Below are 24,646 nucleotides of genomic sequence, written 5' to 3' on the forward strand. Positions count from 1 at the left end.
TTATACTGCAGGCCACTTCCTCTTCTATCTTTGATGATTTAATACTCCAGCCACCAAACTGGCAACAAATGCAGAGTCCAATCCCCACAGTCTAGACCATGTCTGGGTTTGAAACTAGTATTTCTATGAAAGAAAATGTAAGTTCTCCATGTCTATTAGTGGGCCAATCATTTGCTCTAAACATGCAAAACAATATACAAACAAATTAATATAAAAGACACTGCGAGAGGACAGCAGACATTTTGAAATTAGCATTACTTGATGAACTTGACAGGTCATATTGTAGTTTGTGTTATGTTGTTCTCTTGACTCATCTGAAACAGAGGGTAAGGGCAGAAAATTGACCTGTTTTTTACAATTTTTTGCAAGGGATTCAGCTAGAGTTAAATAGTCTTTAATACAGGGAAAAATAAATTACACATTTGTTTTATTATGTGATAAATACTAATTCACAGTAGTTTTCCCCCATATACTGTATCCAAAGACGTTTGTGTATGTGTATGTGCATTAGATTCATTTATGATTCCAAAGTACACCTATAGTTATTTGATGGACTGGCACCCTGTTCGGGGTGCCCTTCTGTTTTGCACCCAGTGGTCCCAGGATTGGCTCTGACCTCCATGATCCCTTGAAGTAAAACAAAAGACTTCCTTTGCTGTCCTAGTTAGTAAACAAAATTCTTTTGAAATCATCTTTTTTCTACAAATTTTAATTGACAAAACTTTGAGTTTTTTTTACATGTTTTTAAATGTAGGAAAATTTTCCAGCTAGTGTATCCCACCCCTTTTGCAATTTAAAGGGAAGGTGTTCCTGAAGATGATCATCATCCTCTCTGCCAACACCATGCACAAATTCGCAGTAATCGCTGTCTTGGCAGTCTTCACTGCACTTGTCACAAGTCATGTAAGTTTATCTCTATCATTATTTATTAGTTTTGTTAGTGTTGATGTAATGATGATAATGTAATCAGATAAAGAAATAATAAATATCGTTTAAAAAGAATTAACATACTGTAAACTATTTAATAAGATGAGATAACAAAAGTTCTGAAGGATCAAGGGCAGCATCATAACTTAAATAATGAAGAAATGTGATATTTGTAGTTAATTAACTCTACAGTATTTGTGAGGAGAAGAGATGTTGGTATGAATGTGCACATTAAAATGTGTTTAAAAGTTATATACTATACTATACTATACTATACTATACTATACTATACTATACTATACTATACTATACTATACTATACTACTTGTTTAGCCTGAGGAGCTTACATGAATATTAGTTAACTAGACTTTTCAGACAACATGAAATCTGATTTTAGCTCCTAGAAGGGTCAATAATTTAACTTTGTAAAGAGGAGGGATCTAAGGGCTCTGGAATTTGAAAGCTTTGCATTCTGTTGAAGTTGGCAGGCAAAAACCTTGACTGCTGCATTTTAGATGTATGTATATTATATATGCATGTAACAATAAATATCTTTTGTATTTCAGTCTGATATTCCTGCCAAAGAGGAAACAGGTAATGCTTTTTGCATAGCTTCATATAACTGCTTTTTGGTAACTGGTATTGTATAAGTTTTGTATAAAACACCCACCTTTCTCACTTTCATGATTATATTCTTTGTAAGACATATTATTCATCGACCTTGTAGTATAAAAAGAACAGGGTTTACAACTTTATTAAAGTTTACAGTAGTGCAGTAGATTAATTTAATTGGTCAACAGTTCAATAATGATGTCATAAATTATTTCTGTCATTTGTGTTTTCTTTCTATAGACAACAGCAACACATTGAATCTAATTTACAGGAAACTGCCTTAATTGTGCCTTCAGAATTGTCAAATTGTCACCTTTGAGTAACACTTGCGCCACTCATTCATGAAAACATTCCCAAACATTAGTAAAGTTCACTGCATTCTGACTTAAGCCAGAGTTATACATTTTTTAAAAACATAAAAGAAGTAAGTGGTAAAAGTGACTATTTCTGATTTATTTTCTTTGCAGAAGACACAACAGCTCTGGTATGTGGTTTTTTTCATATTCTCTTGTGCTTAAACATTCGTAGCAAATTGTTTTCATATTCTGTATGTCCAGCACCACCACACCGATCAGATACAGCTACATACATTCTGCTTGTTGGCCTACTACTGCCTGGTGTGCACTATTCACATTGTATCTTATATCACACCTCAGTGCAGGTATTCATGTAGAGTGAGCAATTGCACTGAAGTGAACATCAATGAAAAAATGCATTTGCATTAAATCAGCTAGGCTGCTGTTGGCAATGAGCATAGCTCACAACGGTCAGTCAGTGGCCAGTAGTAATCACTTCACAACAATAAATATTGAAAGATGCAATAGTTTTTCCAATATTACACATCCACTACTTCGGGTCCATGTCCCCTGCCCTGTGTGATTCTTTAGAATTGCAACATGTGACTCTAAATTCAGGGGGCTTGACTGCTATAATGCTATAATGGGTTGTGCTGCTGCCTCACAGATTCCGCATCCTAGGTTCTTATTCTCCAACCCATTGTCATCTGGGTGAAGCTTACGTGGGAGTAATTTGCAATTCCCTCTCATGTCCATAAAGATAGTTAGGTAAGTTGTTGGCTCTAAATTGATGTGTATGTTTGGGTCCTGGTTGTTACCTGCATAGCACTGCCATAGTAGGCCCCAGACCCCCACAACCCTGAATTGGATTGAGTAGCTAGCGGATCCTTGAATGAATATATATTAGTCAGTCAGTCATTGTCCAACGGGGGTCTGCTGGAGCCTATCCAGCACAGGGCACAAGGCAGGAACAAACCCAGGCAGGGTGCCAGACCACCGCAGGGCACACACACACACTAGGTACAATTTAGGATCGCCAATGCACCTAACCTGCATGTCTTTGGACTGTGGAAGGAAACTGAAGCACCCGGAGGAAACCCACGCAGACACGGGGAGAACATGCAAACTTCACGCAGGGAGGACCCAGGAAGCGAACCCAGGTCTCCTTACTGCGGTGCTGCAGCGCTACCACTGCGCCACCGTGCCACCCTGAATATATATTATCATGTCAAATGTAAACCACATCCAGATTTGTTATATGTTACTAGCCAATGCTTTCAAATACAATATTAAACTTCAGAGAAACGTATGAGAAACTAATAACAAAGAATAGTTTGCCATCACCTACAAAATGAATACACATTAATGAAGCTATAAATGTCCTTTAGTGGAGTAATAAACTGAAGTGGTGAGTCGGATCTTGCTTTGTGCCCAATGCAGTTCAACACAACCTTGTAATACAAAAAAGGCAGAGAAAATGAACAGATGGACAAACTGATGAATTAATAAAAACACTGCTTTTTTCTTTTTTTTTTTTAGTTTCAGGAATTATACTTACAGAATGGAATCATAAAAGACTTATTCGGGAAAGCTGCAGAGGTACCAATTTCAGTTTTCAACCAAAAGTTGACTCAATTGTGTTTTGGTTGTTTAAAATACATTTCGTAGATTAACTATATTCAGAAAGCCAATTAGGTCTGGGTTATCTATTGCAGATTCATATTTCTATAGTATTGTCCTTCCCTTTATTAATTTAAATATGAGAAAGTTAACATTAGACACAATTAAGTATGACAGAATGCCTATTAAATTAATAAATGTTAAATTGTCAATGTTTTGGATTTGCATGTGACATTTATAGTCTACAAAAATTTAGAACACTGACTGTTGATATAAAAACTAAAGTAATAAATGCATTTTTAATATTGTATTTTTTAGGCAATTAAGAAGGTCAATAAGGTAATGTAGCATATTTACAATTATTCCAATGTTTATTGACATGACATTGTTACATTTGTATAAAGTGTTCGTAGATTACTACTTGAAGCTATCATTCTTGGTTTCTTGAGAAAGAGAAAACATTTACAGCAAACTACCACACAGGATTACTGTTTAGTATTTTGGAACAAAAGATAGGTGCCAGCTTCCCCCGATCCTCGAGAGCAAAAAGGGGGTCTGGAAGAATGGATGAGTTAAATGACTTCACTAGAAAAGACTTGATCTAATTGCTTTACTGCATTTACTAGTTTACTGTCCTGTGTGAGGAGCTCAGAAAGAACACTGACAAAATTGTGTCAAAAGATGATGTCTACTATCTAAATGTTTATAATATAGCATTCAAAGGATACAATGAGGAGAGTAAATCACACAGAAAAAAGAATTAAAACCGGGAAAAAATTAATGGACTCCACTGAGCCATCACTAACACATTTATAACACAAGAAAGCTAATGTGAGAGACAATCAAGTATGAGGGAATGAACATAAAAGGGACACATTTTCAATTGGTAATGTTCAGTCTTTGCATATGTCATTTATTCATTTAGTCTAAAAAATGTTTTAAACCCTAACCCTAACCCTACTGAACAGAATACAGATTGCTGATATTAAAAGAGAAGTAATGATTATTTTGTTTAATATTTTATCTTTCAGGCAATTAAGAAGCTCATAATGGTAATGCATTACATTTACTCTTATTCCATTGCTTACCAATGTCAATTATACTGTACATAGACTAATATATACTGATATCATTCCTAGTTTTCTAACCTTTATTTATTGTACAAAATCACAAAGAATTCATAATATACTATACCACACATATACATCTACAATCACTCCCTGTAGGCTAATTATTAACACATAAATATGCCACTGAGCAAGTGATATGGAAACTAGGGTACAACAGCTAAGTTGATTTGTGCTTTCTTTAGGAGAAAATGGAGTAAACATATGTGTATACATGAAATTCTTATTTGCATGTCTGACTAAAATGCTAAACGTCTCCCATCTCTGGTACCATGATGAATAAGAAATGGATTAAAATCTATTAAGAGATATTACTTCATTTTACTTAATAAAAGACACAAATCAGCTCACCAGGGGTACTCACTACCTCTGTTCCATCATCCTAAACCCCAAAATGAAATCCAAATAACAAAACAAGGATTAGAGCAAAGAAGAAAATCTCCTTAATAAATAAACTAAGTCAACAAATGTGTGAAACATCTTGGCAAAACTAAATAGTTACCAAAAATATTGAATTTAAAATTAACCCATCCATAAAAGGGGAAAATACCTCACATAATCTCATAGAGGGTAGCACAATGATGTACTTGTTTGAACTGATAGCTCGTAGCTCCAAAGTTTCAGTCCAAGTACAAGGACTGTTCGTATGAAATATGCAAGTTTCCCCCTTGTGTTTTTCATTGAGAAATCCAGTTTTCCTTCTAAATTAGAAGCAGAGTTAGGTTAATTGGTACTGTAAGTGTTTGAGTGTGGGAGTCAGTGCGACTATACATTACTCTGTTCATCATTGCTTTGAAGAGCAACATCACCATACAACCATGAACTGGATAAAACAAGGTGATATTATATTATTGTATTTCCCCTAGGGATTAATAAAGTTTACCTAATCTAATTTTAGATTATACTAGCTGCATGTGGACTTTGGGACAAAAAAGAACTTGAAGACTCCCTAGCAGATTTGCTATATTGGTGAACTTGCAGAATCGTCAGTTAATTTGGCTCGGACAGGTCGTATCTTGTCCGAGATGGATGTGTAGTCGAGAGCAGCTGTGGCACAAACTCAGTGGGACAGGCTGGAACCTGTCTCAGGCAAATGTATGGTAGCTCGTTGTGTGAACGTACAAAGTTCATGTACCATAAAGCTCGCCTGAATTGGGGATCCACCCCATAAATTATGCAGAATGGTGAGTAATCAATAGAGACTGATTGCTAGGGAAAACAGCAGGCTTTTATAGCAGATGAAGAGGAAGGACATGTTTTTAGGAAAGAAGTGGTGTGAGGTCATCTGAAGGTGCTGGCAATGATGTCATCACCGGGGGCCAAAGTGAGGTCAGGAGCAGGCGGAAGTGATTGGTTTAGGTGGACTTTTCTTCAAAGGTTCTGTAGAAAGAGGAGAAAGGCATTAATACTTGACGCCAACCCCTGGTCTTGCATCTCAGTGCCCCAGTTTGAACACTTTGACTGCCTCCCAAGCACACATGTGTGACATTCAAATAATTCTTTGGAAAAACGATTCAGAGTTTTGAAAAATGCTATGCTCTCTTTTTCTTGATATTTGTCATTACTACAACTTATCGAATATTCACATTAATTTTGCCAAAGGGAAGCTCCTGGTTTTCATTACATTTATAGGAAAACATATATAATGACCAAATAGTTTAGCATTATACAAAATTCATCTTTGTTTCTTTTCATAGCCAAAGTCAATTGACTCACCTCAGAGGTAAGTGGACAGTTCTTACTTCATTATTTGCAGCCTTGGTTTGTCAAAGAATTATGGGCTTAGTTTCCATTTTTCAAACAGAAAGCTGCAATACTGTGGTCTCCACCAGCAACCACGGATGTTTAAACACATTAAAAGCTTGCAGTATGTTTTGAAGTTGATAATTTTTTTGGTTAGATTTAAATTAAAATGACAAACTCAATATGTTTCTTTTGATCTGCACTAAATATATATAATTTTTTTTTTCTTGCAGTGGACAATAACAATGATGGAAAGAATCTAATTTAGCTTGAGTAAGTGGGAAAATAATTTTTGATAAGTTGAAAATATTAAATTAAAATTCTTAGAATTAGTTTAAAAATAATTATTGTAACGGCAAGACGAAACTGAAAGACAAATAACCAGAACACAAAATTGTACTGCTAGGGCTTACTTGGTTTTAAAGGTAATACCTGATAAGAAAAGCAAAGGAGAGTTGTACTCCCCAGGGATAATCAGTGTGAGATTACCATCATATTTATGTCATCAGTTCCTGTGATGTCAACAGCATGACAATCACAGAAATGGGACTGGGTTCATTGAAGAAAAACATGATTGTAGTAAAAATGCCAAACCCAATTCCAAACATGAAACAAACATCAGAATTAAAACCCTCACATGGCCATATTTCTTAGAGGGAGGAAAGGCAGGAGAATTTTGATTTGCCACCCAATAGCTATTATTTATAATAATAATAATAATAATAATACATTTTATTTATATAGCGCCTTTCCCATGCTCAAGGCACTTACAGAATATAATAAAGAACGGCAGTGTATACAGTATATAGCATTGTACAAACCAGATAAATAAATAAAGAAGATTAAGACAGTGAATTCTGAAAAAAAAGAAACAGACAACATAATTGATGGTCTAGCACACACACACACAGGTTACATGAGCATCTTGACAGAGAAGTACACTGAGAGAAGGGTAATAAAGTCAAGTAGAGCTAAAAGCCTTCCTGAACAGATGAGTTTTGAGTTGTTTTTTAAAAGAATTCATGGAGTCAGCTGACCTGATTAATTTCGGTAGGTCATTCCAGAGTCTGGGCGCTATACAGCTGAAGGCCCTGTCACCCATGGAGTGTAGATTAGTGTGGGGTACAACAAGATTGCCAGAATCAGAGGACCTTAGTGGGCGGGCAGGCACATAGTGATGGAGAAGGTCACTGATGTAGTTTGGCGCGAGGTTATTTAAGGCTTTGTAAGTTATTAGTAGGATTTTATATTCGATTCTGTAAGACACAGGGAGCCAGTGGAGACGGAGCAGGATGGGTGTGATGTGCTCACTGCTGCTGGTTCGAGTAAGGACTCTTGCAGCTGAGTTTTGAATAAGCTGGAGCTGTGATAGAAGATTAGAAGGGGCACCTGCCAGTAGGGAATTACAATAATCGATGCGGGATGTGATAAAAGCATGGACAAGTTTCTCAGCGTTAGAAAAGGAGAGGAAGGAGCGAACACGGGATATTTTACGGAGGTGAAAGTAAGAAAGTTTCTTAATGTGATTTATGTGGGTGGAATAAGAGAGGGAGGAATCAAAAATGACACCAAGATTTTTTAAATTAGGGGTAGGTCTGATGAGATCACCGCCAAGATGGACTGGGAAGGAGCTCATTTTATTAAGTTGCATTTTAGTCCCAATTTGCAGGAGTTCAGTTTTATTGCAATTTAATTTTAAAGAGTTCTGCTCCATCCAGTTTTTAATTTCACTAAGGCAGGTTGTGAGCTGAGAAAGCTCTGATGAAGTTCCACTTTTAACATTGAAATAGAGTTGAGTATCATCTGCATAAAAATGATAACCCAGTCCATAGCTACGGATAATATGGCCAAGGGGAAGCATGTAAATACAGAAAAGCAGAGGACCGAGGACAGAGCCTTGAGGGACTCCTTGTGTGACTGGCGCTGAGCTGGATCTGCTCTTGCCAAGACTAACAAACTCTTGCCTATCAGTCACATAGGACTTGAACCACTGGAGGGCAGTGCCAGAGATACCCAGCATGTTCTCCATTCTGGACAGTAGGATGTCATGTCTGACAGTGTCAAATGCTGCACTGAGGTCTAACAGAATTAATATGCTGGTTTGTCCAGAGTCTGCTGCCATAAGCAAATCATTGGTTACCCGTAGCAGAGCAGTTTCACAGCTGTGCAGCGCCCTGAAACCAGACTGAAAGGGTTTCATCAAAGTATTAGAGGTTAGGTAATTGGTGAGCTGGGAAGCTACAACACGCTCAAGAACTTTTGACAGGAAAGGTAAGTGGGAAATAGGCCAGAAATTGTTAAGATTGTCAGCATCAAGACCAGACTTTTTTAACATTGAGGTTACAGAAGCAATTTTAAAAGTGAGCGGCACAGAGCCATTGTCAAGGGATGAGTTTATTATTGTTGTAACAGTCGGGATTATGGCATGAAGGCAGGATTTAAGTAGTGTGGTGGGGATGGGGTCCAGTACACAAGTAGTTGGCCTCATCTTACAAAGCAGGTTATTAACAGACGCAGATGTGACTGGTGAGAACTTAGAGAAGGAGCTGGATGGAGTGGGAAAACAGGGAGAGATATAAACAGATGATGTATTTATGTTAGTTGAATTATTTAGATCTTTAATTTTGTTACGGAAAAAGTGGAGGAATTCCTCACAGACTTCAGTAGAAGAGGTAGTTGGGCCAGATGCGGGTTCGAGTAGTTTATTAACTACAGAGAACAGAACCCTTGGGTTATCATGGCCACTTTCTATTATTCTGCCGTAATGGGTGTTCTTGGCAGAAGTTAGTGCTTCTCTATAAGCTCTTTGGTGGTCAGAGAAAGCCTGGATGTGCACGGTGAGGCCAGTCTTACGTGACATTCTCTCAAGGCGTCGGCCAGCTGCTTTCATAGATCGCAATTCTGAGTTATACCAAGGAGCTGAGCGTTTAAAGGAAACCTCCTTATGTTTTAAAGGAGCTGTTTTATCTAATGCTGAATGAAGGGCTGAGTTATAGTGGTCAACAAGACTATCTAGTGTTGATGGAATAGGTGAAGACAGTTAAAGATCAGAAATGGATCCAGAAAAGATAGAGGGACAGATATTTTTAAGGTTTCTGTAAGAAATTTGTCGTTTACAGGTAAGAGGAGGGAAAGGCAGTGAAACAGTGAAAAATACTGCTTTATGGTCAGAGAGTCCCAAATCAGTGCTGTAAATGTTGGCAACAGATAGTCCAGAAGTGCAGATCAGATACAATATATGACTGCCAGAGTGGGTTGGAAAATCAACATGTTGTGTCAAGTCAAAACAGTCCAGTAAGGATAGGAATTCATTCCTCAGTTTAGATGTGGGGATGTCAATGTGGATGTTGAAATCACCAAGAAGGATAATTCTCTGAGAGTAAGAGCTTAGGTGGGTCAAAAGTTCAATCAGATCGGATAAGAAGGATGCATTGTATTTTGGGGGACGATAAACAACAATGAGTGAGACAGGACCTGATTTCGTTATTAGTTTAAGAGCCAGGCACTCAAAAGACAATGGACAGTCAATCGGGATTTGTTTAATGTTTAAGTCTGCTCTGACAATTACTGCAAGCCCACCGCCTTGTCTTGAGCTGTGAGGCTCTGTGTGGAAAGTGAAACCAATTGGAGTCGCCTCTGTGAGAGACGCAAATTTGTTTGGTTTTTGCCAAGTCTCCGTTAAACACAGAATATCAAGTTTGGTGTCAGTGATGAGTTCTTACAGCACCAATGCTTTGCCATTAAGAGACCTCGAGTTAAATAGTGCAATGTTAGTTAACGAGGCTTCTTTTTGCACAGAGCCGCGATCAGGGTTTAATTCCACATAATGTAAATTTGGCACACTGACACTTCTATTTCCAGGGTCATGAGAAAGACGGCGTATTCCTGAGCAAATGCTGCCGGTGGTCTTTTCATTCGCAGCCCGGCGGTGGCGGCGACCTGACCCGCGATGTATATATTTCGGGCGTTGCAAAATACCGGCGTCTTTTAGAATGCTCCAGTCAGACCATTTGCTCTGGACAAACTGTTTAATAAGAAGGAGTTTGTCATGAGAGTATTTTAGCATGATACTGGGCAATACTTATCTGAATAGCACTGGAGAAGCAGCACAGCACAGCGGAACCGGTAGGAAAGGCGGGTGTGGTAGTGTAGGTGAGCGGCGATAGCAAAGCAGCAGAAAGCATAGCAGGAGGAGGTAGCAGGATTTGGAGGTTCCAATACACAGCCACAAGGAGTAACGCTTGGTAATTTCAGGCGTGATCGCCCCGGAGCCAAAAGCCAGGTTAATATGAAAATCAGATCAATTTCCAGTCGTAGAGTACTGTAAGATGAAACGGGAGCAGATCAGCATAGCGAATTTAATATAATCACGGAGACAGATCATCCCGAGGTCCTAGATTGCCAGGTACAAAGAAATGTTCGTAGGTTCTCGTCCCGTGATCCACAGACTCAGCTGTTCCCAGTCAAAGTAGAGTCCATAAAATCTGTAAAAATTAAGCCAGATCCATACAATTCGAGTCAGCTGTATCCACGAACTATACGTACAATAAACAAAATAAAACAAGCGTAAGAAAGTGTAGAATTAAGGTGAATTTTCTGAAAAGTGTTGTTAACAGGGAGGAGCGGCAACAACATCAGTGCACCAGTGTCCCCTCACCTGTTTCGAGTGCAAGGCAAAAGGAAATTACTACGTGAATAGAAAATCAAATTACATAGCTAATACTACACAAAAGAAAAATTTAAAATGTTTCTGAAAACCTCAACCTTGGTTAACTGGAAAAATGTCAGAGAATTAGAATTTACAATTAATCCAAAACACCCATCTTTGGCATGGAAGTAAAAGTAGAGTATCCACACATCCAGACTCCACGCAGACAACGACTGGACTAAAACACATACAGCATAAAGCATATATCTGTTGGCAGTGACTAATCAAAAATGTATCAAAAAATATTTTCTTCTTTATTAACTTTCTGCTGTATGTCATTTCTTTTCAGGTACTTGGAAGCAAACTGAAGATACATTTCATTCAGCATATTAAAACTCTGTAATCATTTGAAATAAAATCAGCATGCCAAACACTTGCCATCATGTTTTGTTTCTTGTTACTTAGTGTGCATGAGATTTAATTTCTCAGAATAATGACATACTTAGTCATGAATAAATTATTATATGAAATAAAGTGCATAGGTTTGATATACTGTTATTGTTAACAAGACTATGGCAGATTTTGAGAAACGGATGTGTTGCTCAACACAAAGTTTCACAAATATTAAACATTAAAAGTGAATACTCATCACTACCACCCTATACCTGTTGTATGATCCTCGGACTATTACATCTAAAATCATTCAGCGATGATGCGGACAATACAAGACAGAAAACAGCATAAATTCAAAGAAAATGAACACTGGTATATAAAATCATATGTCAAAACAGTCTGTGACACACACATTGCTCCCTGTTGTGATTGTGGCATATTATGAACGTCGGCAAGTGTCCACCATTAATTTGCTTTTTAAGATCATCTCAATTTCAACCTAACACAGGTAATCCGCAGATAGTAAAAAATAATATGCAACTTTTAACTGCCAAATTTACATATACACATCTCTAAGGATATTCTAGTCAGACACATTGTTGTATTGTGCACTGATTTCTTCAACTCTTTTGGTCTAATATGGCCAGTAGACATAGCTTATAACAACGACTTTACTATTGTCTATGTGTATGGTACAGTATCCATTTCAGAACATAGTCGATTTCCACTTCTCCAGTCATCAAACATCACTATTACTCCTTATTATGTATCGGGAGTCATTCTTCACTTGTCACACATCACTACTCATTAGTCGCTTGTCACCATTACTCATCACTACTCAGGAGTTGATCAGTTCTGAGTATTGCTCATCGGGTATTTTTCATATCTTTTAATTGAGCCAATCATTGGGGTGAGTTGGTTTATTGGTTTACTGAAATATCAATCAAATAGTTCCTCTTTGTTGCCATCACTATACCTGCATGATGTGGGTGATAGAAAATGATTATAAAATTGAATATAATTGATTTTTTTACAAATTTGCAAAGAAAAAAGACAGTTGTGAGGTATAAATCAGTTTCCTGTCTCCTAAGTACAGCATAATATCTTGTAATGTCCTTCTCCATTCTTCTATGTACAGTATGAGTTGCTGTGTGGTAGATAGAATATAATATCTTGCACAAACAAGTTATTATTTTATACACACAAGATAAAATTACATTTAAAAATAAGCAAAGTGTGAGAGAATTGGTCCCACGAACATCTAGGGTTGAGCTCCGTTAGCAACTGTGTTATTTCACCCTTCTTTACTATCATTTACCTATTTCAGAAGCCATTAAGAAGTCAAACAAGGAGGTTATGTTCAAGATTTATAACGCACTGGTGAGGCCTCATCTGGAGTACTGTGTGCAATTTTGGTCTCCAGGCTACAAAAAGGATATAGCAGTGCTAGAAAAGATCCAATTTTGTGATTCCAGGAGGATTACTGGAACTGAGCATGGCTCATTTATCCCCACTGTCAACTGCAGCTAATATCCACCATGAGCCAGCAGCATCAACCCAAACCAGACTCACAACAGTAGTTATACAGATAGCTATTGTCACATGGATGATTGAGGACTTTAAGCCCCGCCCCAAAACAAGATGGATGACTTTAAGCCACGCCCCAAAATATAAAAATATGATTTATGAAAATATGACAAAATACAAATATGAAAATATAAAAATATGTAACTATGAAACTATAAAAATATTAAATATACCCCGCCCCTGGGGGTTGGACCACCGTCATAATTGATCATCTCTAAACCCCGCCTTTTAGGGTGGGTCACACCCCATTAACAATACTCACACCCCCGAGGTACGCCTTTATATCTCTAACCGCCTATAGGGTTAGGGGTGAGGCGTATCGCTCACCCCCGACTGTGGGAGGAGACGAAAGAGTTGTATAAAATTCTAGTCATTTAGTGAAAACGCCACGACACACAAAAGCAAACAGAATGGACGGTCTTGTGAACGCTCCTAAGAAACAGAAAGCAAACAGGGTGTCCAGAAGGACTGAATTACAGGAACCACGCTTCAGCACGGCCTGTTACGATTTTAACTGTGCTTTGAGCCGGGTAGAGGTAAAAAGAAATGCTGAGGGACAGCTCACGGTAGCGGTTTCCATGAAGGAGCTTGTCCTTCCCAAATATAAAGAGGCCAGTCACGAAGAGGGGGAAGAAGATCAAGAAAATGAGATAAAGGAACGAGTGAGTGAAATTCATTTTTCTGTAAAAGACTGGACTTTTTTTAAAGCTCTTATTCCAAATATTGATGAGGCTATTTATCAAGGAAAACTGTCCGACCAAATGAAAAGAATTAAAAGAAAATTGGAGGAGGAGTTTAGCCTGTTGAATAATTCATGCTCGGAGGAGGAGGAAGAAAATTGGGAGACAACCGCCCCCTAAGTGAGTAGAGATAAATACAGAGGTCTTTTTCATAGACTACATTAACCTAAAACACTATCGAGATGTCCTCAACTAACTACCCTACCGAAGCTGGTGCTAGCAGGGCCGGTCATCTCCCTGTTCTCTCGGCCTCTGAGGTGGCAGAAGTCCTCAACACTTTGATGCGCTCCGAAGAACCGAGCTCCGGTGGTATGGAACATACGTCCGCTGCTGACTACCTGTTTTGACTGGCTAACCCTCAAGCCAACACTGCCTACTCTACTCCAGACGAGATGATGATGATCGATACTAACCTACAACACCACTACTCTGCTGCAGACCAGATGCTGACAACCAACGATGTGTTTTGGTCGGGTAACAACCAGCACCCCGCCGGCTATGTTCCTGATCAGGCATGTTGGTCTATGGAACAGACAGCGCCCACCGATTGCCTGTTTTGGCCCTAACGACAACGTACCTAACTCCAGGTACTTTGCTCCTAACAACTCTCCTTCAGACCCGCCGTCTTGGCCAGATCTTCTGATGCCCTCAACTGACCAGATCTATTGGCCTCAGCCTAAGTTACCTGCCCCTGATGATATGTATTGGCTGGACAGTCTCCTGGAGAACCATACAGTACCTGACCTTTTTGTCCCTGCTGAGGATGCTCTTGGGAGCCTAACGGGTGCTGAGGAGACAGCCATGCAGGCCATGCGGCAAGAAGAGGCTGTGGACGAACTGGTAGAGGCTCTGTCCACTTGGAAGACATTGTCCCAGGATGCTGATTATGAGGGCATGGACCTTGAACAAACTGACGGGCCCCTGGGTGAAACACTTTGAAAGACTTTGAAACTGATCAAGAGTTTGATTGCGGCTCTGCTGGACATAATAGTCGATCGGGACCTAAAAAGCACCTGTCAAGGTTGTTTCATAGATCACCCCAGCCAGACGCAGCATACGTGTCTGTTTGAGCCTGACTCTGTATATCAGGTTGGCCGCTTTCAAGAGGTTCTGACTGTTTTCCGCAAACTGTGGCTCAGGAACCTGGTCATAAAGACTCTGGGTTGCTTCAACATCTTTCCGCCTTTTCACAAGGTTCATTCATTTGTTCAAAATGCTGTCGATGATCTGGAAAATGAACATTCTATTAACGAGGATATTGTACAAGCCTTTCACAACATGGTCAATCCCTCTTACTCAAAACTACATGAAATAGCCGATGCTTTCTCTAAAACGCATTTTTCTGTACCTGACATGACCGATGCACCTTTGGGGTTTTACGAGGAATACGACATAGAAAAATCAGATGAAGTGTCTAAAATCAATGTGCCTGTGCTATAAAATGTTTTAATAATGTTTTTAATCATGCTGTTTTGAAATTTAATAATGTTTTTAATCATGCTGTTTTGAAATTTTAATAATGTTTTTAATCATGCTGTTTTAATAATGTTTTTAATAATTCTGTTTTGAAAATTAACAATAAAGCCTCATTTGATTTTTAAAACATTGACATTTTTCTTTCACTGTCGATGATGGAGGGTTACATGAAAAAAGTTTATTATAACCCGACAAATCCTGGCAGCTTTGGGGGAAAAGACTCTTTGAAAAGAGCTCTTGAGGTTTCGGGTCAGAAAAGTAATGACCAACAGGTGTCGGATTGGTTATCCGGTCAATATGCTTATATAATTCACAAACCCGCTAGAAGGCATTTTAGGAGAAATAACGTTTATGTATCCGATATAGACTCGCAATGGCAGATGGATTTAGCGGACATGACAAATGTGTCCGAGCATAACCGGGGTTATAAATATTTGTTAACCTGTATCGATGTACTTTCTAAGTACACGTGGGTACGGCCCATGAAGAACAAAACGGGTAAGGAAGTGACAACGGCCTTCCATGACGTTCTGAGCGCCGGGCGAACTCCAAAGAAGCTCCAGACTGATAAGAGGAAAGAGTTTTTCAAACCGAGATTTTCAAAAGCTGTTAACGAAGATCAGAATACAACATTTCACCACAGGAAACGAATTAAAGGCCTCCGTGGTGGAGAGATTTAACCGCACACTAAAATCTAAAATGTGGAAATATTTCAGTGCGTATAATACGAGAACCTACATCGATAAATTGCCGGATCTAGTATACTCTTACAACAAAAGTTATCATCGAAGCATAAAAATGGCTCCTTCCGATGTAAACACGTTAAATTCCTGGAAAGTTTTCAAAAACTTATACGGCGTAGCCAACCCCTCGGGTCCGCCATTGTTTAAGTTCAAAGTAGGAGATACAGTTAGGGTGTCTAAAACCAGACATCCTTTTGAGAAAGGTTATGAACAAACATTTTCAGATGAAATCTTTACCGTATCTGAACTTGTACCTAGGGCACCGGTGGTGTACAAACTGAAAGACTACAATGGTGAAGAGATCGTAGGATCCTTTTACTATCCTGAATTACAGAAAATTAAAGTCAAAACCACAGATGTTTACAGGATAGAAAAAATACTGGCTAGGAAAGTTAAGAATAAAAAACGACTCATTTTAGTCAAATGGCTTGGCTGGCCAGAAAAAATTAACAGCTGGATATTAGAGAGCTAAGCCCAAGATGTTCAATAAAATCTAGAACGCTGCTAATCGACTCATCATTCTCTAGCGGTATACGATGGAGCACAAAAGTTTTTTTTGTTACTCTACCAAGCAACGCATCCTCAGACATTTTCCCTAACAACACAATTTCCAATTTCACTACGAAGCTTGCTAAACCCATAGAATTAGAAGGTTCTTGGGAAGTTGGTCTAGCAGAAATTCAGTACCCATATACGTGGAACACCATAGACAAACCGGATAACGAATTCTATGTTTCAGCTCCGGAGGTAAAAAAATATTACTATATTCCATGCGGATATTACGAAGGTATTCACGACCTACTGTCTTTTATGAATTCGACAACCTTAAGCCTACCCACTTTGACAGATGTTGCAGCTGGATCTGTCCCTTCTGAGAGCCCTGCGAAATTCAGTTATAATGCTGTGGAAAGAAGAGTCTATGTGGTACCAGGTGACAAGGATGAAACTATACACTTAAAAGGACAGCTGGGTGGAATATTAGGGGCGCATCCTGATCAGACTCGGGGGTTAACTTACAAGGCTCCTTTCCCCGCCGACATCAGGGCTGGCTTTTACACGTCGTACGTGTACGGGGATATGGTATCTCATCAGAGAGTCGGAGACAGCTACGTACCCCTTTTGAGGTGCGTTCATATAGAGGATCAGGCGAATAAAATTACAACCATCACATACGACAAACCACATTATGCCCCAGCCAGCAAGAATCATTTTGACACAGTGACTATTGAAATAAAGACGGACCAGAACAAAAATGTGCCATTTCAGTTTGGTAAGGTGATAGCGAAGTTGCATTTCAGACCCGTCAAGCATTGTATGCACGACTGAAACAATGAGGTCTTAGCAGGATCCGACACCTTACATCCAATATTCTCAGACCCAAGCGGTTAACAGATTACCGGGATCCTCTGGATCCCCTCTAATGTATGGTGGGGGGATTGGAAGTAGTATATTTCGAGGATTGTTTAGAAGAGCTTTACCTCTCCTGAAAAAAGGCTTTGACATCGCAAAACCACATATCAAACCCGCGGCTAAAAATACTGTAAAAGATGTGATCACAGGGGCTATATCCAGTGCAGCAGGTGGAGTCCTAGAAAAGCAGGAGGGAGCGGGCTTGATGGTAATGAGAAAGACAAAACGCAAGAGACCACCGGGGTCGCGTGAGGCACCACCAGCTAAAAAGGCAAGGCGCACTATTTTTACAGCATTTTCTAAACGTCGTCAGAAGAGGAACAAGACTAAAGCAAGCAAAAAGAAGAAGAGAGACATTTTTTAAGAGAAGATGGCTTTTGTACACAGAATGTCAGTCCGAAGAATGTGTCAAATTTGAACTGGACCTGTTTACTGTGCCTTTCACTCAAACGAGTGTAGATAAAAGTATATATGTTGAAGTCCCACCACTCTCAGCCCTCTCTGAAGTAGCTCCGCTAGAATTTCTCATAGCCGGAAATGGGGAAGATTACCTTGACTTGAATAACACTCTTCTACACCTAAGGGGAAAGATAGTGAATGCTGATGGGACTGACATACCTGCCGGTGCAAAGGTCGGATTTGTCAACTACCCTATAGCCAGTTTGTTTTTGCAAGTTGATGTTACCCTGGGGAACCGCCTAATATTGCAGAGTTCAAATTGTTATCCTTACAGAGCTGTCTTAGAAGGCCTGCTAAATTACAGCCAAGAGACTCTTCATTCTCAGTTTGCTACAGCACTTTTTTACAAAAATACACTTAACAAATTGGAAGAGACAGATCCCGATGGAGAAAACATCAGTTTTAATAACAGAAGCGCCTATACAGCCGGTAGCAGGACTGTTGAACTTCTGGGGCACATACATACAGATCTCTTTTTCCAGGAAAAACTACTATTGAATGGCATAGACGTGAAGATTAAAATGGTTCGGAACAAAGATGAATTCTGCTTAATGTCTGGTGATGCCGAATGTTACAAAATAATCATAACATCAGCCTCCCTGTTTGTAAAAAAAGTAAAAGTTTCACCTGCCGTGAAATTAGGGCACGCTCATGCCCTTACATCAGTCAATGCTAAATACCCTGTGGAAAGGGTGAATATGAAAGTACTCAGTATGCCCACGGGAATCCGAGTATGCAATCAAGAAAACCTGTTTCTGGGTCAACTACCAAAGTATGTGGTGATTGGCATGGTGGATAATGAGGCCTTTTCCCCCCGTTCAATTTCAAACACAACGATGTAGAGTTCCTGGCTCTGTACATGGACGGTGAACAGATTCCGGCCAAACCTTTTCAACCAGACTTTGTAAGCAGCAACAGTGCCACAGAATATTATAACCTGGTATTGGCCACTGGTAAGTATTTGAAGGATCAAGCTCGGTCTAGCGGCACGGTGGCGCAGTGGGTAGCGCTGCTGCCTCGCAGTTGGGAGATCTGGGGACCTGGGTTCGCTTCCCGGGTCCTCCCTGTGTGGAGTTTGCATGTTCTCCCCGTGTCTGCGTGGGTTTCCTCCGGGCGCTCCGGTTTCCTCCCACAGTCCAAAGACATGCAGGTTAGGTGGATTGGTGATTCTAAATTGGCCCTAGTGTGTGCTTGGTGTTTGTGTGTGTGTCCTGCGGTGGGTTGGCACCCTGCCCAGGATTGGTTCCTGCCTTGTGCCTTGTGTTGGCTGGGACTGGCTCCAGCAGACCCCCGTGACCCTGTAGTTAGGAATATAGCGGGTTGGAAAATGGATGGATGGAAGCTCTGTCTATCAGCCTTTCAGAGTTCTCGCAAGGATATACTCTTTTCGCTTTTGATCTAACCCCCGATCAAGAATGCAGTGATCATTTTTCATTAGTTAAAACTGGAAATATGAGATTTGAATTATGCTTCCGCGTCCCTCTCCCTCGGACCGTCAATCTAATAGTATATGCGGTCTTTGACAACATCATCAAAATCAACCAGAAACATAATGTTCTGTATGACTACTGATAAACACCATGAATACAAAACAATTAACAGAACTACTGTCCCAAGATCCCTACACCGAAAGATATTTCTACGGTGTGCTGGTGTGTGACCAGCTACCGGAAAAAAATAACGGCGTGCCGGTCATGTTTATAGTGAAAACTCACCGTCAAACCCAACCCGGAGAACACTGGCTGGGGATTTACCTCACAGAAGATGGAAAAGGAGAGTTTTTTGATTCCTATGGAAATCCTCCGGACTTTATCTACTTCCCGAATGACATTTACTGTTTCTTAAGAAAAAACTGTAGACAAATCATTTACAATAAACTGCAACTTCAAAGCTGGTTCTCGGACAAATGCGGTCAACACTGTCTCTTCTGTCTGAATCAGAGAGGAAAAGGTCTCCCGTACACCTCTGTGATAAAAAAAAGTATTCTGAGGACGTGAACAATAATGACGCTATGGTCTCTAAATTTGTTCGCTCCTGGCTTCCTTCACCGGGACTCTGCTTTTATCAGTACCCTTGCGTGCAAAGATCAGAGACCTATAAATATTTCAATAGACGGTTAAAGGATGACGACACTCTGTAATGAGATAAAATTGTATTTAATAAACAAATAATTTTACAAATTAATAAGCGAACCATTCCAGTCTTTTTTTTCTCGGTTTCCGTCGGTAGGGGCTAACTTCCGTTTGATGAACAGGGAGGGGGGCGGCGGGTGGCTTAAAACTTTCAAGGAGTTCTCTCGTTTCATCATTAGGTACGACAGAAAATGGAATGTTCAAACCGGCCATGGCATTTACAAATTCCTTCCAACCACGCGGTCTCCTATGCTCAGGCATTGTATGAGAAGCGGTCAGATTATGTACCAAATCCACCATGTTGGAGCCGACCAAAGGTTTAACTTCTAACAACAGCTCTCCACGATTATTCCAAAACGCGTGATTGGGATTAACGGACATTTTATGTAAAACAAATTCAACATTTTTCTTTGCTTTTACAGGCGCGCTTCTCAAAACCTCTTGCCAAACCTTGTCCTCAGACACCTTGACTGTTCTAGCGTCCCCCTCGGCATTTTCTTCTTTTGATAATACGAGCGTCAGACTGCTAGTTTCTTTATCGACCTTTTTAACTAGTGTCAGATACAGTGCATCCGGAAAGTATTCACAGCACATCACTTTTTCCACATTTTGTTATGTTACAGCCTTATTCCAAAATGGATTAAAACATCATTTTTTTCCTCAGATTTCTACACACAACACCCCATAATGACAACGTGAAAAAAGTTTACTTGAGATTTTTGCAAATTTATTAAAAATAAAAAAATTGAGAAAGCACATGTACATAAGTATTCACAGCCTTTGCTCAATACTTTGTCGAAGCACCTTTGGTAGCAATTACAGCCTCAAGTCTTTTTGAATATGATGCCACAAGCTTGGCACACCTATCCTTGGCCAGTTTTGCCCATTCCTCTTTGAACAAGAGGGCCCCGAGATAATTTTAGCGAAGGGGTGTTGAAGGTGTGCACCAAAATCTCTTTTAGTAGCCATAAGGTCTTGTGTTGTAATCTTTTAGGAGAACCCTCTTGTTATACACCACTCTGAATTTCTTCCTGAGTGGTCTGTTTTCTAAAGTGAAACGTTTTTTATTTCGACGGATCTGCTCACCGTGAACTTACTGTGAAGGACTCTTGAGGAGGGGCTTCATGAGACGTCACAAAATTCTGAACTAGATTGGTTAGTGACTCGAGGTTTACAATTTTACCGGTTTTGTGATTGATGGTGATACCTTTTACCTTCATACATGTTTTGCCTTGTGCCGTTTTATAACCGTACGTCTTTGGACCGCCTGATGCAAATTCTGTAATATAATCACCAGGATTTAACTCACTAGTGAGCTCGCCTAAATAGTCACCCAGGGGCGGATTTTACTGATCTCATTTTCTTTCTAACTATTTCATGATTGAGTAGAGCGGATGCCTTGCAAGCGCCACTAGCGCCCCCGCTAGGTGACCGAACAATCTGTGTGACTAGCATCAGAGACTCATCTGCTAACACACTCGCGTGACTCTGAAGAAGATTCTCTATCTGTTGAAGAAAATCGTCATTAATATTAGAGCCAGTCATCTGTATAAAAACGCTGATAGGTAAGGAATCAGCACGCAATTCTAACTGTACAACATCTTGCGGATTTAAAGTACCTGAAAAACTATCCAGAATTCTTTGCAGTGTCTGATGAATACTGTTAAACACCTCCTCGTAAGACTCTAGTTCATAGGCATCGGCGAAATTTAAGGGGTGTCTTATTTCAGTATGATTAAAAGCAGGTCTGTCAATCTGTTGAAAAATGCCCCGACCATCATCACTAGAGACAGCAGAGGGCCCGGCCATGCCTGTTACGCCTGAAGTAGAAGAGGGTGAAGGTTTAGATACCACAGAACCACCGGATATAACTGGCACGACTGAAGGGGTAGCCACAAATGGCTGTGCAATAGGAGCTGAGGAAGCAGTGACTGAAGCAGAGGGCAAGATTGAAGCAGAGGGGGTAGAGGGGCATACTGAAGCAGAGGACCCAGAAGTGGTAGCTACAGGGTGCGAGACTGAAGCAGAGGGGGCAGAGGAGGATACTGAAGCAGACGGCTTGGCAACAGATGGCAGGACTGAAGCAGAGGGCAAGACTGAAGCAGAGACGTTAGCTAATGGTGCTGAAGCAGAGGACCTAGAAGGGATAGAAGCTGGGGACAAGACTGAAGAAGAGGTGTCAGCAACTGGGGCTGAAGCAGAGGGCCCAGAAGGGATAGAAACAGGGGGCAAGACTGTAGCAGAGGGCCCAGAAGGGTTAGCTATAGCTGAAGTAACAGAGACAGAGGAGACTGGAGCAGAAGGTACAAAAGGTATAACTGAAACAGATGTAACCAAAGGGGTAGCTGAGACTGATATAACCATACTGTGAGAGGGGGCAGCGTTCTGGGTGGGTGGCCCAAAAGGCTGAGCATTTACAGAACCCACGGTGTTTCTTAAACAATGACCCATTTGAGCATTCACATTTTCCAACAAGTTATTTAATGTCTGCATTTCATCGGGGGTTTCTAAAAGGCAGTCAAGCTGGTCAAAGTCAATGGGAGATGGTAACAGGTGAAGGAACTCTCATGGTCGCTACTATATTATTCATTTGGAACATGTTTTGATTTTGCCAATTAATATATTCCAATTCATTAAAATATCGGGTGGTGGAGTAGGCAATTTTGGGAGCCGAAATAGAATAACTAAGTTCATTCACCATGTCATGCAATAACCCAGCATTTTGAGAACTAGTGTTTGAATCTAGTGTTTATAAAATGAAGCGGTGTGTCGTGAGCTTATAACTTAGAGCGTGGGAGTCAATAGCTTATATCGTTTTTTAGAAAGGGACGGCTATGAATGGCTATGCCGGCAAGATAATTGTATATTTATTCTCTTACTATTAGTTTTGATTCTAGTTTTGATTCTAGTGTTTATAAAATTAAGCGGGGGAGTCAATAGCTTATATCGTTTTTTAGAAAGGGACGGCTATGAACGGTTATGCCGGCAAGATAATTGTATATTTATTTTCTTACTACTAGAAAAGATAAATGTTTATTTCTTAATATTAGTTTTGAATCTAGTGTTTATAAAATAAAGCCACGTATCGTGAGCTTATAGCTTATATATCATATTTTTATAGTTTCGTATTTACATATTTTCATAAATTATATTATATTAAAGGGGCTTAAAGTCATCAATCATCCATGTGACAATAGCTATCTGCCTACGAAATGCACTTTCTGATCTGAAATGATATGAAGAATGATATAAATAAGGGTATATGGGATATAAAGAAAGGAAATAAAGGACTTAAACAAGAAAAACAGAATCATCATCATGATACAAAAGACCTGGAGAAATGTTTAAGTACTGAGTTTACTACAGCTTTTACAGAAATTCTAAAAAAAAACGAAAATATGAGGAAGCCAGAGAGTAAAATTAGAGTACTTGCTGCTCAGCTGGAAGCTGTTGAGCAAACATTTATTGTATTGAAATATTTGAACAATCAATATCCACCGCTGACAAAAAAAGTAACAACTGCAAAATCAGAATGCAAAATGCTTGCAGACAAACTGGCTGTTCTGGGAGACAGAAGGGACAACATCAAAATCAAAGGTCTCCCTCAAAAACATGAAAGACCAAACCCTGTGAAATTCACAGCTGAGCTATTCTCTAACATAACGGGAGAGAACTTCAAATCAGACACAAGATCTCAGTAGCCTATCGTATACATGGATCGAATGCCTCAATACCGAGAAGCCTGATTGTTTGTTTCGACAAAGTACCGGCTAAAGAAAATTTCATGTCCCTTCTCGGGTTGAAAGAGGAGATTATATTTGAAAACAACTATATTAGAATTTTCCCAGATTTCTCCCCTGCAGCGAATGCTAAACGCACAGCAAACTGCAGCATTAAACAGCGTCTACACGGAACTGAAATCAGATACAGCCTCTTGTACCCTGCCAAAGTGAAAGTGGCCATTGAAGGTCAGTTTTACATTTTTAGCTCTACGAATGAAGCAGAAAAAGATCCCAACATCCTTTTGAAACATGATCATGAGTCATACCGTGTTGTGGCAAGGCAAAGAAGATTCTTCTTGGAACTTGCAACTTGGACCATTTGTAATCCAACATTTACTGTACCTATACATTGTATTTCCATTTTGGACACCTTTTCCTCTTTTTTTAACTTCATTTATTATATTATATTGCATTGAAATTTCTTCCATTTTTTGTTGTTTAATGTTGTTAATATAAACTGAGGCTTCTGGACTAGTATAGCGTAGTTTGATCCATGTACATATGTTTGGTCCGAACCCAAATTTGTGCAATATGGTGAATAGGCAGTCCCATTCAACCATGTCAAATTCTTTTTCTTCGTCCAAAGATAGTAAGATATCTGGGATGTTAGATTTTATGGCTGAGAATATTACATTAAAGAAACGTTGAAGCTAAGTGTCTGCCTTTAATAAATCTGGTTTGGTCTTGTGATATTACAGAAAGGAGCACTTTCTCATTCCTTCTGGTTAGAACTTTGGAGAGTATCTTAATGTCATTATTCAGGAGTGAGCTTGGTCTGTATGATGCACATTGTAGCAAGTCCGTATTTTTCTTAGGAAAAATGGAAATGAATGCTTGGCAAAAAGTACAATTTTGCTGTTTTTAGCTTCTATAAACGTTGCTAATACTAGTGGATCTAACTTATTTGAAACTTTTTTATAAAATTCCACTGGGTAGCCATCAGGGCCAGCT

At 39.6% G+C, this 24,646-nt stretch overlaps 3 long non-coding RNA genes across 3 annotated transcripts in view; all 3 read left to right on the top strand.

Annotated features, from left to right (window-relative positions):
• Window positions 1-515: 515 nt before the first annotated feature.
• The window catches only part of LOC114643367 (uncharacterized), a 59,181-nt gene continuing 35,050 nt past the window's right edge, over window positions 516-24,646 (top strand). The window contains exon 1 of the long non-coding RNA XR_003714769.2: window positions 516-804. This is a non-coding gene — a long non-coding RNA (uncharacterized LOC114643367). The remainder of the gene's footprint in view (window positions 805-24,646) is intronic.
• LOC127527172 (uncharacterized) lies at window positions 2,004-3,806 on the top strand. Its single transcript, XR_007934474.1, has 3 exons — window positions 2,004-2,023; window positions 3,375-3,434; window positions 3,774-3,806. It is a non-coding gene; the product is annotated as an uncharacterized LOC127527172 (long non-coding RNA).
• On the top strand, window positions 6,557-11,404 carry LOC127527170 (uncharacterized). Its single transcript, XR_007934472.1, has 2 exons — window positions 6,557-6,598; window positions 11,323-11,404. It is a non-coding gene; the product is annotated as an uncharacterized LOC127527170 (long non-coding RNA).

Source organism: Erpetoichthys calabaricus, chromosome 3 (assembly GCF_900747795.2).
Source record: "Erpetoichthys calabaricus chromosome 3, fErpCal1.3, whole genome shotgun sequence".
In the NCBI taxonomy this organism is placed as follows: domain Eukaryota; kingdom Metazoa; phylum Chordata; class Cladistia; order Polypteriformes; family Polypteridae; genus Erpetoichthys; species Erpetoichthys calabaricus.